Source organism: Thunnus thynnus, chromosome 23 (assembly GCF_963924715.1).
Source record: "Thunnus thynnus chromosome 23, fThuThy2.1, whole genome shotgun sequence".
In the NCBI taxonomy this organism is placed as follows: domain Eukaryota; kingdom Metazoa; phylum Chordata; class Actinopteri; order Scombriformes; family Scombridae; genus Thunnus; species Thunnus thynnus.
Genome location: NC_089539.1, coordinates 9,627,994 through 9,641,363, shown reverse-complemented (window position 1 = coordinate 9,641,363; position 13,370 = coordinate 9,627,994).

Here is a 13,370-nt window from a genome sequence, read left to right as displayed (position 1 = left end):
GCCCCTGTGAGCTGCTCTTGATCTCTGTCCGAGCATCTCTGTTTGACAGCTTACAAATGAGCCTGACCCGCTGTAAACAGGACACACACACAAACACAGATTCCCTACGCAACCGCAATTGCAGCGCGGTTGTAGCCTCTGTCATGAAACAAGACCTTTGCTGGCCTCTCCGCTTTCAGACACATCGACCGCATCTGTGCAGATGTGATGCCCTGCACACTGATGTCTCATTTCTGACTGTCTGACCTCTCACCTTGTGGTGTCACCTTTGACCCCCAGAGCAGTGAGGAGGGAAGTCTATAAAATTTGCAGAAATTCAAATGGAAGGATGCCCTCAATTATTACATCTGCATGCACATCCAGGAGTCTGTGCACCTTACTGTAAACACACTGTATTGTGCACATGTGTATACACACACACACACACACACACACACCGCCTCCCTGCAGTTATCAGATCAAGAGAGCATTTACCCTCTTCAGTGTAACTCTACAGTGTAACCCTCAATGTAATTCAATCCTCCAACATGCGTTTTCTTGTCATAGCACTGCAGCATTAGTATCACTGGAGATGTACTTTAACTGCGACATTGGCCCAACGCGCCTCCTGACATTAGGTTCACTCAGATGCCTGAACAGCTCCCAGCGCGCTCCTACAGTTTTGCCGTAGATGAAAAATTCATAGGGAACCCTGGTAAAAATCCCAAAGCAGCTTGATCCCATAAATATTTATCTGTCCGTTAACTATTTTGTTTGCCATGGAGGAGAAAAAGAGGACTACAGGGGGAAAAAGGTCACAACCCCAAATAAAACTAGTTTTTTTCTAGGTGAGTGACAAAAACTGAAAAACCGAAACAGTGTATCAGCTCTCCAAACAAAACAGAACAAATTTAAAGTACGATTGTCAAACTATAGCTCATACTTAAATGTTTCTATTATGGGTCAGTGATTCTTGAGAACTGAGACAAAACATAAACATATGAGTTTCCCATGAGAAAGTTTTATTTTGGATTATATCTCAACTTTTCTGATTTTATATAATTACATGTTAAAGAAACACTTTGTGCTTTACATAGTTTAATTATTTCCACTTTGCTTAAAAAGTGTTAAAATTTACATATATCTAGACATTTCGATACTGGGTAATAGACACATCTTTAGAAATGGATAACTTTTAGTCTATCACTGCTTCTTGAGAACTGGGACAAAACATTTGAAAAAATATTATATTATAGCTGATTATTTCCAAAAATTGATTATATATTTTTAAATGGCAAGGTTTTGGCTACCAAACCATGTTTTGGAACAACCTCCCACTTGGAAAATTTTGTTTATAGTAAATAACACAGTTTTTAGATCAACCCTCAGTTTTTGTGCAACATCAATTACCAAAAAATGTGTGATTAACATAGATTTTAGCAGAAATGTTTCCACCAAAACCATGGTTCCTATTTTTAAATTACCCATACCCGACTTAAAATGAATACGATTTGTGTCATTTTTGTGCAACTTTCACAGCTGAGGCTGACAGAAATGCAATTACTTTTGCAGGTATTTAGTCATAAACATAAAAGTATTGGAGAAATTGAAATTTTGACCTGATGATGAGCTGGAGGAAAAGTCGGAGGATTGCAGTCTATCCAATAGTTGTTGAGGTATTTCTATCTGGACCAGTGTCAGCTCGACTGACCAACCATCCATACAGCCATGATGCCAGCATGCCTAAAAAGATATGGAAAAACTATAGGAACTGTGGGTTCTTCCATCAACTTCCTGCTTTATCAAGTTGAGTAATCGGGTATGAAGGACCTCGGGTCAGGGACATGACCAAAGACCCAAAGCAGCAGGTCCAATGTTGGGGGGGCGAGGGGATCATGTTAAAGCTCTGAGACCGTGACACAAAATATGTGGTCTGTTGAAAGGAAAATTGACCTTCAGCCGGTGTTATGTTTGACAGAACCCTGGCACAGCACTGCTCATCATTCATCTAACGCCATACTGTGATGCGTGCAGGTGGAAGAATCAGGCGGAGTTGGGGGGGCTTTTCAGTGGCAGCACACAGAGATTTGTGATGATAGAAGGGACCATAATGGGAGCAGCTACAGGGACTTTTCTAGAGAAAAACTTCTGATTGTAGTGCTGATTCTAATAATAAAAATACAACAACAAAACTAACATCGGATGGCTTCAGAACAAGAGAATGGAATTCCATAATTTTTCAAGCCAAAAGCCCAGACTTGAATCTTCTTGGGAATCTGTGCAATGAATTAAAATAGCTGCTCACAGATGCTCCCTAAATCTGCAAGGAATAATCAGTAAATATATGACAGAATGCAGATCTGCTTGGCAGACATGCAATTTGTAATCCCATTCCCATCTTATGTTTTTGGATTTTGTTTTCAGTATGTCATTATGAGTTGTTTGTGTGTGTATGTGTTTGTGTGTGTCTGTGGAGACTGATGAATTTCACAAAGGGTTGGGGTGATATGATAATCTGTACCCTGAAGTCATCAAAACGAGTCAACCAGTAGAGAATTTGAAAATCGATCAATTATCAAAATCAAACAACTTGCGGGTCTTTATGGAAATTGTGGTAACCAATGTATTTTGCAATAATTTGACGAAATACCTTGATTTTTAGGGTATTCAATTTACTGTATTGACTAAAACTCAAAAATTTTAATTGTTTAACAATGAATTTTCTAAAAATGTACTAAATTGTTTCATATTTATTCCTCTTTTTAAGTAAAATTTCATATACTGTGATAGAAGATTTTATCCAACTCTAAATAGACTACATTCTGAAGAGCATTTTTAATACTCAATCTCTGTTTAAAAAATAAAAAAAACATTTTAAAAATTGCAGTCTCACCTTATTATCTACTATCATTTTTAAAGCACTGTCAGTTTTGACAAGCTATTCTGCATTATACACATTCTTGGTTTCACAGCGTCATACTGAGAACACAGAAATAATTACATCACAAAAACCTTGAGTTCAATTAACAGAAGTACTGAAGACAACAGTTACAAGGATTTCCCCGACAGCAGCTGTTGGTCATATTCGGCGGATACAAGGAATCTGTATTCACCAACACACCAATCTATTCCATGGAGTTGATTTCAGGGCTTCATGCAGATAATGAATGGTGTTATTTACTGAAGGGAGGCCACTGTGGAGCAGAGAGAGAAGAGATGGCTGAGAGGCAAGCAGATGTGTGTTTGCGTGTGTGTGTGCAGAGCAGTGGCCCTGAGCTAAACTAGTCTGTCCTGCTTCTGCTAGGCAGGCTCCCTCACACACACACACACACACACGCACAGAAAGAGAACTCCTCGACATAACACCTCCCAGGCACAAACAATTGAACACACACATGCACGCAATCACACTCCTACGCAGCATCTGTCCTCTGCTGGCTGAAGCAGCCCATGAGGTGCTGTAGTGATGAGTGGTTCCAGCAGCGATTTGGCTAAACTGACAGTACCAAAAAAACAAAATGTGTATGTTGGTGCATGTGTGTGTGTGTGTGTATGTGTGTGCTGTGCATACAATCTGCAGCTGGATGAACTGTATGTGTCCATATCTACATATGTTGTTGTTGTCCCTGTTTGTGTGTGTGTGTGTGTGTGTGTGTGTGTGTGATATGGCAGCCTTTTGGCTTTGGGGCTGACAGGTGAAGCAGTGGAGCCCCTGAGCAGGTGTTGTCTAGTGTTACAACAGGAGCGGAGGACACAGAGCTGTACAGTAGAGCTATTTAGCTCTGTTTGCTGCACTGTTCAAACTGACAGGTAGCAGACTGCCAACTTGTCAGTGTGCACATGTGTACATGCACCACAGCCACCATTATACAGCAGCTACACTCTCGTTTGATTCAGTGGTTAGACTGAGCATGTTGGTTTGTGTAAAATACAGTGTTTGGGAGCAGTTTGGGTGTGTATTCAGGTTGCTTTAAATGTGTGGGTGTGTGGATTTTTATAAAATTAAAAAGACACAGTGCTTGTATGCTTTTTATTCATTTATTTTGAATGAGAACATGTTCCTTTTATATTTGAGTGGATGTAATTTACTGTATGTTTTTGAACTTGTGACCTCCATTCAAAAGGACATTCTGTAATCTGGAACAAGGAACAAAACCTAGTATATAGCTAGACCGTGTATGGCCAATGTGTGAAATTGTGGCCAATTTGTTACAAGGATAGTCAGTGTTAGTGTTAATTATGTGAATTCCTGGATATTAAATGTTCATCTGCAATTAGTGGTCCCAGTAATATTTGTTGTTAAAGTGTACCGAAGTAGCGTCACATGACATGGTTAAGCTACATTTGAGTAAAAAAGGTTATAAATGCAGTTGCAAGAACAATACTTTCCACTCATATCTTGGGATGTTTGATTAGAAAGAGAGCTTATTTTAATTCTAATGACTATACTAATTATCTGACAACAGAACTTCGGAAATAGAGTTGCAACTGAGATGCGGGGAATTCTAAATAGATGATTAGTGGGTGCTGTATACAATATTCTTACCAAAGCTGAAGGCAATGAAGAATTGCTACAAAACATATAATAACAAATGGAATGGAGATCTTGGTACAGCAGATGCAAAAGAAAAATGGAAGGAATGTTTACAATTCACATATAAAATTACCACTAATGACAATCACATCTAATTCAGTATAAATTAATGACAAGAATACACTATAGTGGAGATAAAATTCACAAGTTTGACACCAGCTCCTTTGATAGATGTTTAAAATGTGGCACACAGAGTGACTCCCTCATACATTCCTCTTGGTATTGTGTGAAAATTAGAAAGACTTGGGAGAAAACTGAAAGATGGATTTCAAGAACTTGTAACTGTAAAGTTGCATTTTCAACAGTGATTTGTCTCTTTCAAAATGCTGGGAAAATAAGATACCAAACTGAATGGCAAATTCATTTTTTCATCATTAGTGTACTAGAAGCTAATATTGCAACACAGGAACAATAGGGAAGCGCCTACACTTCAAAAATGGAAAACATTAATGAAATATTGCTTGAGTTTTGGAAAGACAATGTGGGAGGACAGCAACGAAGAGAAACAATTTCACAAGATATGGAGCTCAATTTATGAAGCTCTGTAGATTGAGTGCAGCTGCAAAATCACCCAGCATCCATAAATTTAAAAGGAACCCTGTGTATCATCTATTTTTGTTCAGTTTTGTCGTGTGTGTGTGTGCGTGAGAGAGAGAGAGAAAGAGAGAGAGAGAGAGAGAGAGAGAGAGAGAGAAGTGTGTATATGTTTGAGTGGGTGGGGATGCAATATTACCTGTGATATGATGTTACTTGTTACTCAAACAAACAGGTCAAATCATGAAATTTGATTTCTTGAAGAAATGATGATGATGTAACATGTTGAAATATTGAATGTATTGTGTTTAGACCCTTACTCACACAAAAAAATAATAATTTAAAAAAAGAAAAACTACTGACTAACCAACAATCAAAAACGTTACAGATTAATTTTCTGTCAGTAGACTAATCGATTAATCAACTAATTATTGCAGCTCTAATTTGGTTTGTGAAAAAGAGCTGACATCCTTCTATCCCATCCTGGCTGGCTTTGTACTTTACTTCCTGTTTAGAATAATGGGTTTTATAGTGCAGCCGTGGTGTTATTACATCTAATACGTAAGCATATTACGAGCAAAGAAAGAGTATTATTCCTGTGTGCGCAAACCCCCCTTTTCAGAAGACTATAAGTCCTTATGCAAAAGTGTCAAATAGATATTTCTTGTTGACCTTGTGTTGCGCTCATAGTGACTGTCATGTCTGTAGCAGTCCCTGACATCAGCGGGGATAATAACTGTTCTCTCTTACAGTCAAAAATAGGGGAGGAAATGAGTGATGAATTATATTTCTGACCAAGTACCCTGGATATGAACAGCCACCATCGAGCTCTGTGGACATATCAGGTACTCTGGTATTTTTAGAAGCCTCATATACCTCCCTTCACCAGCCAGACCTGTCTGATTGCAGTAAAGCTGCCAATTTCCCTCTCTGAGTTTCACTCTGTCTAAATTATCCATGATTTTTTTTAAACCTCTGTCTTCATCTTCAACCACTGTCTCTGTCCATTTGCGTCTGACTTTTTCCGTCATTGTCATTCCTCACATCTTTGTCTTCCTCCTTCCCTCTCTACTTCCTATCCCCCCCTGCCATTTGTATCTGAATGCATCACCTCTGCTGTCCCTCCCTCTCATATTTTCAAATCTCCAACCACTCCTCCGCTTGTCTACTCCCTCCCTCCCTACCTGTTTTGTCTCCCAAAGTCATCCTAATTAGTGTTTAAAGCTCCTGCTCCCCCACAGCAAGGTCGTCTGTGCCCGTAAGCCACCACTGCCTTGTCTTTTCCGTGCCAACTCTAATGAAAGAGCTCTATCTGCTGCCATCAATGCTTGTGTGTGTGTGTAAGAGAGAGGGAGGAGGGGGGGGGGGGACCACTCACACATCATTAACAGCATTACCTCAATTACACAGTCTGACAATGAGAACTAGCTGCAAACGATGGGCAGTGAGTGAAAGGAGGGAAGGAGGGGGGAGAAATTGACAGAGGAGGTAAAGAGAGGGAAAGGGAGCGAGGTCTCACTCAGCATAAATGAAGAAAAACTCAGGAGCAAAATTGTAACCGTTTTATTCACCTGTCAAGAAAATGTAAAAGAGCTACTGTACACAAAACCAATTTCTTGACTGCACCGAATTCAATCCTCTATTTCTGTTTAAGAAACATATTCATTCATATTCAACACAGGTTTGATTGAATACACGTTGACACATCACTATGACAGAGAGATAGCAGCGCATGGAAGTGAATATTCGTGTTTTTGTGAGGGGCCCTGATGCAATCATACCGGCCTAATATTTTTTTCTCTGGTCCTCTATCTCTTTGCATGACAGTGCTTTCCCCCTGCCTCTGCAACAATGGTAACTAGATTTGACTCTTGTCATGATTTCCGCCCCTCGTTCCTCTTCCATGGCTGCTTCCTTTCTTTTTTTTTCTTTTTGGAAAAAAAAGGGAACTGATGCCTGTCCTTTATTTATCACAAAATTTCCTCTGGGAACAAGAAACAAAACAACAAAGGTCGGATGAAAAAGACACGAAAGGGGACATGATGGAGGTGGAGAAGATGCTGGCAGAGGGAGAAATAGTTCAAATCAATATCATGAATCTACAGGGATTTGAAATGGTGCCCAGGGACAGTTTAGGAGCAGCACATCCGCCGCCGATTGTGTGTCTCACCCAAGGGGCAAGGCCAGTCAGGGCTGCTCGACCACAGTGCTCAACAGATCAATAGTCCTGCATTTTGTGTGTATGTGTGTGTGTCTGTGTGTGTGTGTGTGTGTGTGTGTGTGTGCGCGCGCGCATCTGTGCACTATCTGCCCACAAGCCCAACATTCATTGACAGAGAGGGCCAGGTGAAGTGTGCAAACAAGGAGGTTGTTATGGGAGTGGGGGGGTGAATAAATGCTGCAATAAAGGTCCTGAGGCTGTTGTAAAAATTTACGTCCTTTTCTGGTTTTTATTTTATTTTATTTTTTCCTTTCTGGAAAACTGCTTGCTTGGAAATACTGTAGCATTCAGTAAAAAAAAAGTTAAAATAATAATTAAGGTTTTCATTAAATCAAACTGCTGGTTATACTATATGATCTGTATTATTTCCTGCAAAAGCCATTCAATGTATTTATATTAAGTAATTATCTCTCTATACTGTATAGTAGTTCTCAGTGTTAGTGGTAGAGTCCACCATTACTGTGCTGGAATCACGGAATTGTCCTCACACGTTCAATGGGTTAGGATGCATGAAATCCAGCGTTACTGTTTGTAATTTCATCTGAGTGATATTAGCCTCACTATTGTTCAGTCTCTGAATGCCGTAGCAGATCTGTATAATATTTCTGATTCCGAGGTTAGCACGGACAATGATTGTTAATCAAATATGAGTTTTAAAAAATAAGAATACATAATTTTTTGCTTTTAAGGTCAGCGGATCAGTTTTAAATGTTGCAGGGAGTAATGACACTAGAAAAAAGAAGGGGCAACCATACTCTTCTACAGTGCATGTACATACGAACAATGTAATGTGAATGAACAACTAAGTACTTTAAAAGATATTTAAATACAGTTCATACATAATATGTAAACTTAGTTGTATTGGGGTTGTCCTAGTTAAAACTGAAAACCTGAGTATCAGCTATGATTAGTTTGCTGTTAGAGAGGTGTCGGTAACTTTGATGACTTTTTAGAGCATAGTTTGAGACATATCTGTACCCGACTGCAATATATTGTGAAGTGTTCATGATATGGGACAGACCTGAGTGTCTAATTAATATTTAATGTTACATTTTTGTGGTGAGCCACAAGCGTGAGGAGCATGCAGTATGATAAACCCACTGTGTTGTAACTGCAGCCAACAAGCTATGTCACAGATGTGCTGTAGGTTACGAAGTGATGTTATCAAAGAAGTTACTCAATGGTATTACAACACCACTCATAATCTAAAAGCACATACTTAGCCTTTTGGTGGTAGGTTTTTAACAGCTTTTTACAGTTTGCTAGCTCAACAGTCAATGGCTTTTTTGTGTCATACTGTCAGGCTCAAACTGTGTCATCTGTATGTCAATGATATTCATGCACAACTTGCTAACATTTAAATTCACATGAAATAAAAAGTAAAATATGATATAAAGATATCATATTGATATTGAACATAGACCATTTCAAAAGCCAATCTAAATAGATGTAGCAAATACACATTATGAACTCAGCATGACTTTAAACGATACCTAAATGTGCATTTTGTGCACACTGCACAATTCACTCTAGGTCTCGAAGGCAGAGGCAATACTGTATGTTCTTATGCATATCTATTCTTTCAGAACTCTGGCAATTAGCATACTGTACTGCAGGCAACAGCTGGTGCTCTATACTTGAGTGCATTATCTGTAAGCTAGGGAACAAACACATGTACTCTGTTGTTGTTTTGCAAGTCAGAATCATTATTATTGCAAAACTAAAAAGGAATACAAAAACCAGGCAAGACAGCTGAGGGCGCAACAAGAGAAACCTTTTACATGTGCAGTTATTTCAATCAAAGTGATTCTATTTTTCTGTTATGTGAACTGGAAACAATTTATTGGCTACAGACCATCAACAATGTGGCAAAGGTCACTTCGTAATGTGGGCAATTATACTGTTATGTATCTTCAAGACATTACGCATGTCACTGGGTGACGGATGATTGTTTCCTTCTGTTTGTGTGTATTGTCTTATGGTTGAGACTATTTCCTATATGTGTATCAATTAAGTAAATAAGACTCATTTTCAGAAAATTCTGTTTCATGAAGGAGGTTTAAATAAGTCTGACCTAAGTTAGAGGGGTGGTCGTGCTAGTTTTCAGGCTGTGCACCTAAAATCTGAGCTCATATCTTTTGCAGTCTAAAGTATCTGCACAGTATTCTGATAAATGATAGTCTATTCTGATAGTGATTTTAATTGTACTGCAAAATAAAGATGGTAAGCAATTTTGACTCATGACTGTACTTGATTACAAGAAGAGAGCTGAAACAAACTGAGCGAACAGAGGAGTGCAATAAGCTTGATTCATCTCTATTTATATCAGACTCTGAACACACTGCTAACTTATAACATGCTGAAAAAAGCTCTTTTAATTTGTTAATAGCAGTGGTTTTATTTGTTTTATCTTTTGTCATTATTTTATTCTTCATATTATATGTTTAATATGTGCTTCTCTGCATCCACCAACATCTCAGTTTTGTCTTAACTTGTCAGTTTTCATAACTATAAATTGATGGGATATGTGCTTGATGTCTTGGGTACAAAGAGTATTTCAAAGTCATGATTGAGCAATTCTTACACCAAGTTTGAACTAGTCTGATCTGAACACCCATCCTGAGACACGGGGCAACACAAATGGCAGAGAAAAAATTATAGAAGCCAAAAGCCCAGTTAGTATAGTAGAATTGCTTTTAAAAAAGGTGTCCCAAAAGAGTTATGATGAGACAACTCTGCAGGTGACCCTATTTGAGGTCTACACACTTGCCAACGAAGGGGAATACAAACAACACTGTGGTTGACAAGAGAGAGGAAAAAGGTGGCTTTGTGGGATGGTAGAGGGGTGAATGTACACTTCACCTTTACTTTGGTTAAGTCTCTCCTTTGTGTGTTTCTCATTTATGCTGACAGAAACTTGAAGGCTACAAAAGGAGAGGTACCTTATCCTCGTTTACAGAACTGGACTGCAGAAGCAGTTTGGTTGACACAGATTTTTTTGTGTGTGCTCACTTGATTTTGGTCTGATTTTGGGGTAACTTTGGGTAATTTGTGACCCGTTGATTGGTCAGACTTATTGGCTCCCTGATGCAATGAACTTCCATCAGTCATTTCAATCCATTGTCAAAGCACTTGTTCTAGTCCCCAACTGTAGTACAATGGGTCTATTTCTTTATGGAGGTATAACACTGCAATGTAAAATGCTGTGAGCTAATATATTATCTATGTGATCTAATGTATTCCATCTGGTGATCATGTCACTTCAACCTTCCTTGTTATTCCATATTTTCTTTCCTCAGTTGATATTCCTTATTATGAATCATAAATTAAGATACAAAATACTTTCAATCAACCGGTCAGTTCTTTATGCTGTGATATTATCTTTTTTTTTTTTTAACTTCTTCTATCTCTTGTCACTCATGCAGCTATTTCAAACAGATCCACTGACTATCATAAATTGCTGGAAGGTAACCATAAAGTGCTCCATTCATCTGCTGGTTGGTTGCAACGGTGAACGAGAGAGGCACTTGCCTGGTGAATTTCCCCCTTTGGTTCATTTATCCGAATAGTACAGAATGCCTTCAGGCAAATTTGATGAGTCATCCATTTAAAATGATTTTTTGATGCTTTTCCTCTCTCTTCCACTTAAAGAAATATCCTCTCTGATATTGACCTTAAATACTCGCTTTCAGTGAAAACTCCATTTGAATGTAATTTAAATGTTAAGTAATGTGGTGCAGTACATAAGGGCAAGTTGATCTAAATTTATCTCAAGCAAAAAGAAAATCTGTTGACAGATTTATGATTGTGAATAGCAAATATACATTTATATATCAAAGCAGCTAGTACATTAGTGAAGATATAGTCAAGCAATTTTAGTGGTGGGGTCACTCTGTTTTTACAGATATTTGCAGAGTCCAGTCTTGAACATGTCCAGTCAACTTTTTTTTATCTAAAACCATTGTCACAGAAAAAGGGGAGGATAGAGCTTCTGCATTTATATTTCCTACTTTGCTATATACATCCATATTCACATTTTTGTAACCCTTCCATCCATTCTGTTTCTCTCTCTGCCTGGTGCTCTATCCTCTTGTCATTTTTTCCTCTCTGTCATAGTTACGCTTACTTTACTGTCATTAATCACTAGTTGCTTTAAATAAAATCAAAAAGATTTGTGAAGATGTAAGACTGCATTGGAAGTAGATGTGAAAGGAAAATTCAGTCATGGAGAAACAAGACTAAGAGTCTGCAGCTACACCATCAGCTCTATGAGGCTGTATTAAGGCATAGCGTGCTGTGAGCCAAATGCTAATATCAAAGGCAATGCTAACGTGCAGCAGGTACAATGTTTGCCATCTTAGTTCAGTGTGTTAGCATGCTAACATTTGCTAAGTAGCCATTGGAGTTACAGGTATTTGGTCGTATATCAAAGTACTGGACAAATTAAAATTTTTACCTGAACAACATTGCATCTTTGGAGCAGTGGCGCTAGCATGGCTAAGAATGAGATTGGATATCTCCAGCCAATTTAGCCAAGTGTAATCCCAGGAGAGCTTACCCATTCGTCAAACTGAGCTTGTTTATCATTCACTTCCTATAGTTACCCCACATACAGACACACATGATTGCTTCCTGTACTGCTAGTGTTACCTGGCACCCAAAGTCCAAAAGTCCCAGAGCAGCCCTCACATTAATGTAGTTATGGCTAGCCTGCTGACAACAACTTCAGCATAGGATTCAGACCAGAATAGGTTTTGTTGTAAGAGATTGGTCCAACTTCTAACTGTCTCCCTCCTAAAGCCTTCCTTACTGCCTTCAGGACCCCTTAAATATACAGATATTGAAATCAATTCAGAGTATTGTAGACAATATTTCAATACAGATGGCTCATCTCTGTGAGCATAGAAGCCTGTTTAGCCTTTGGTGAGTTAGCATCAATATCAGTCATTAGGTCTTTGTTGACACTATGCTTTAAAATAACTTTTACTTTTAAAAGGTGGAGTTGACAAAATGTGATTGTCTTTTTCTCATGTCTCATTGCAGCTAAAAGATCCATTTCCTTTTACTCTTGGCCGATGAGCAGCACCATTGGACTAATGAGGGGCTGTGCATCTTGCTCAAGGGCATTCTAAATGTTGCAGGAAATCTTATTTGGCCCTGCTATGGAAAAACAGCAACAACAAAGATCTTCTATTGGTAACAGTTGACAGTATGTGGTGTAATTGCTGATAATGGTTGCTGATAGACCAACGCCAAAGGCTAGGCCTCAGGAAACGCACTCTAGATTGTGGGATGAACAGAGACTGTCACTCACTGTTCACTGTCTGTGGCCATATAAGGCACCATGCACACACATGTGTCAGTGCCTATATAAACCATTAACCCCAGCCCTTCCATATACCACCGTATAATTACATTCTACCGGTAATCTGTGTCTGTAAATACAGGAAATAACCCTCAACTGCCATCATAATCACTCACTGTGCAATATCAGACAAAAAGGTCACTAAAAATGATATGGGTCGTGATGAAGAAATCACACACACGTAGAGAGCATTGTCACTGCTCTTCGGGCGATATGTGACAAGGCAACGAGGTCTTGACCTTCTCACCACACACTGATGCTTCAATTATTAGACCATAAGGCCTCAGGGTACACATTTTCAGACAGTGTTTTTAACCCTGATTCATTCCCTTGATCCAGCTTAACATAAGGTCTATATTGATGAGCCAGGGTCAATTTAATATTAAGGGTCAAACACAGGAAAGATTTAGCATGTAATAACTTAGAAAAAAAATGTTTCAAATGATATATTGTGTATTGTGTGATGGCCTGAAGGCAGTCTTTCATGGTGAATAATACTCAACCTGTACTAAACTTATTGTGGGTATGCTGCAATACTGAGGATAATATGAGTCCCAATATATGAGCGAAGACGATTTGAGCCATGCTAGCAGTCTAATGACTTTGGTGATCTCCTGAGTTTCCTTCAAGCACCGACATGAGGTTGACATTGCAAAATATCTCAACAACCCAGTTGT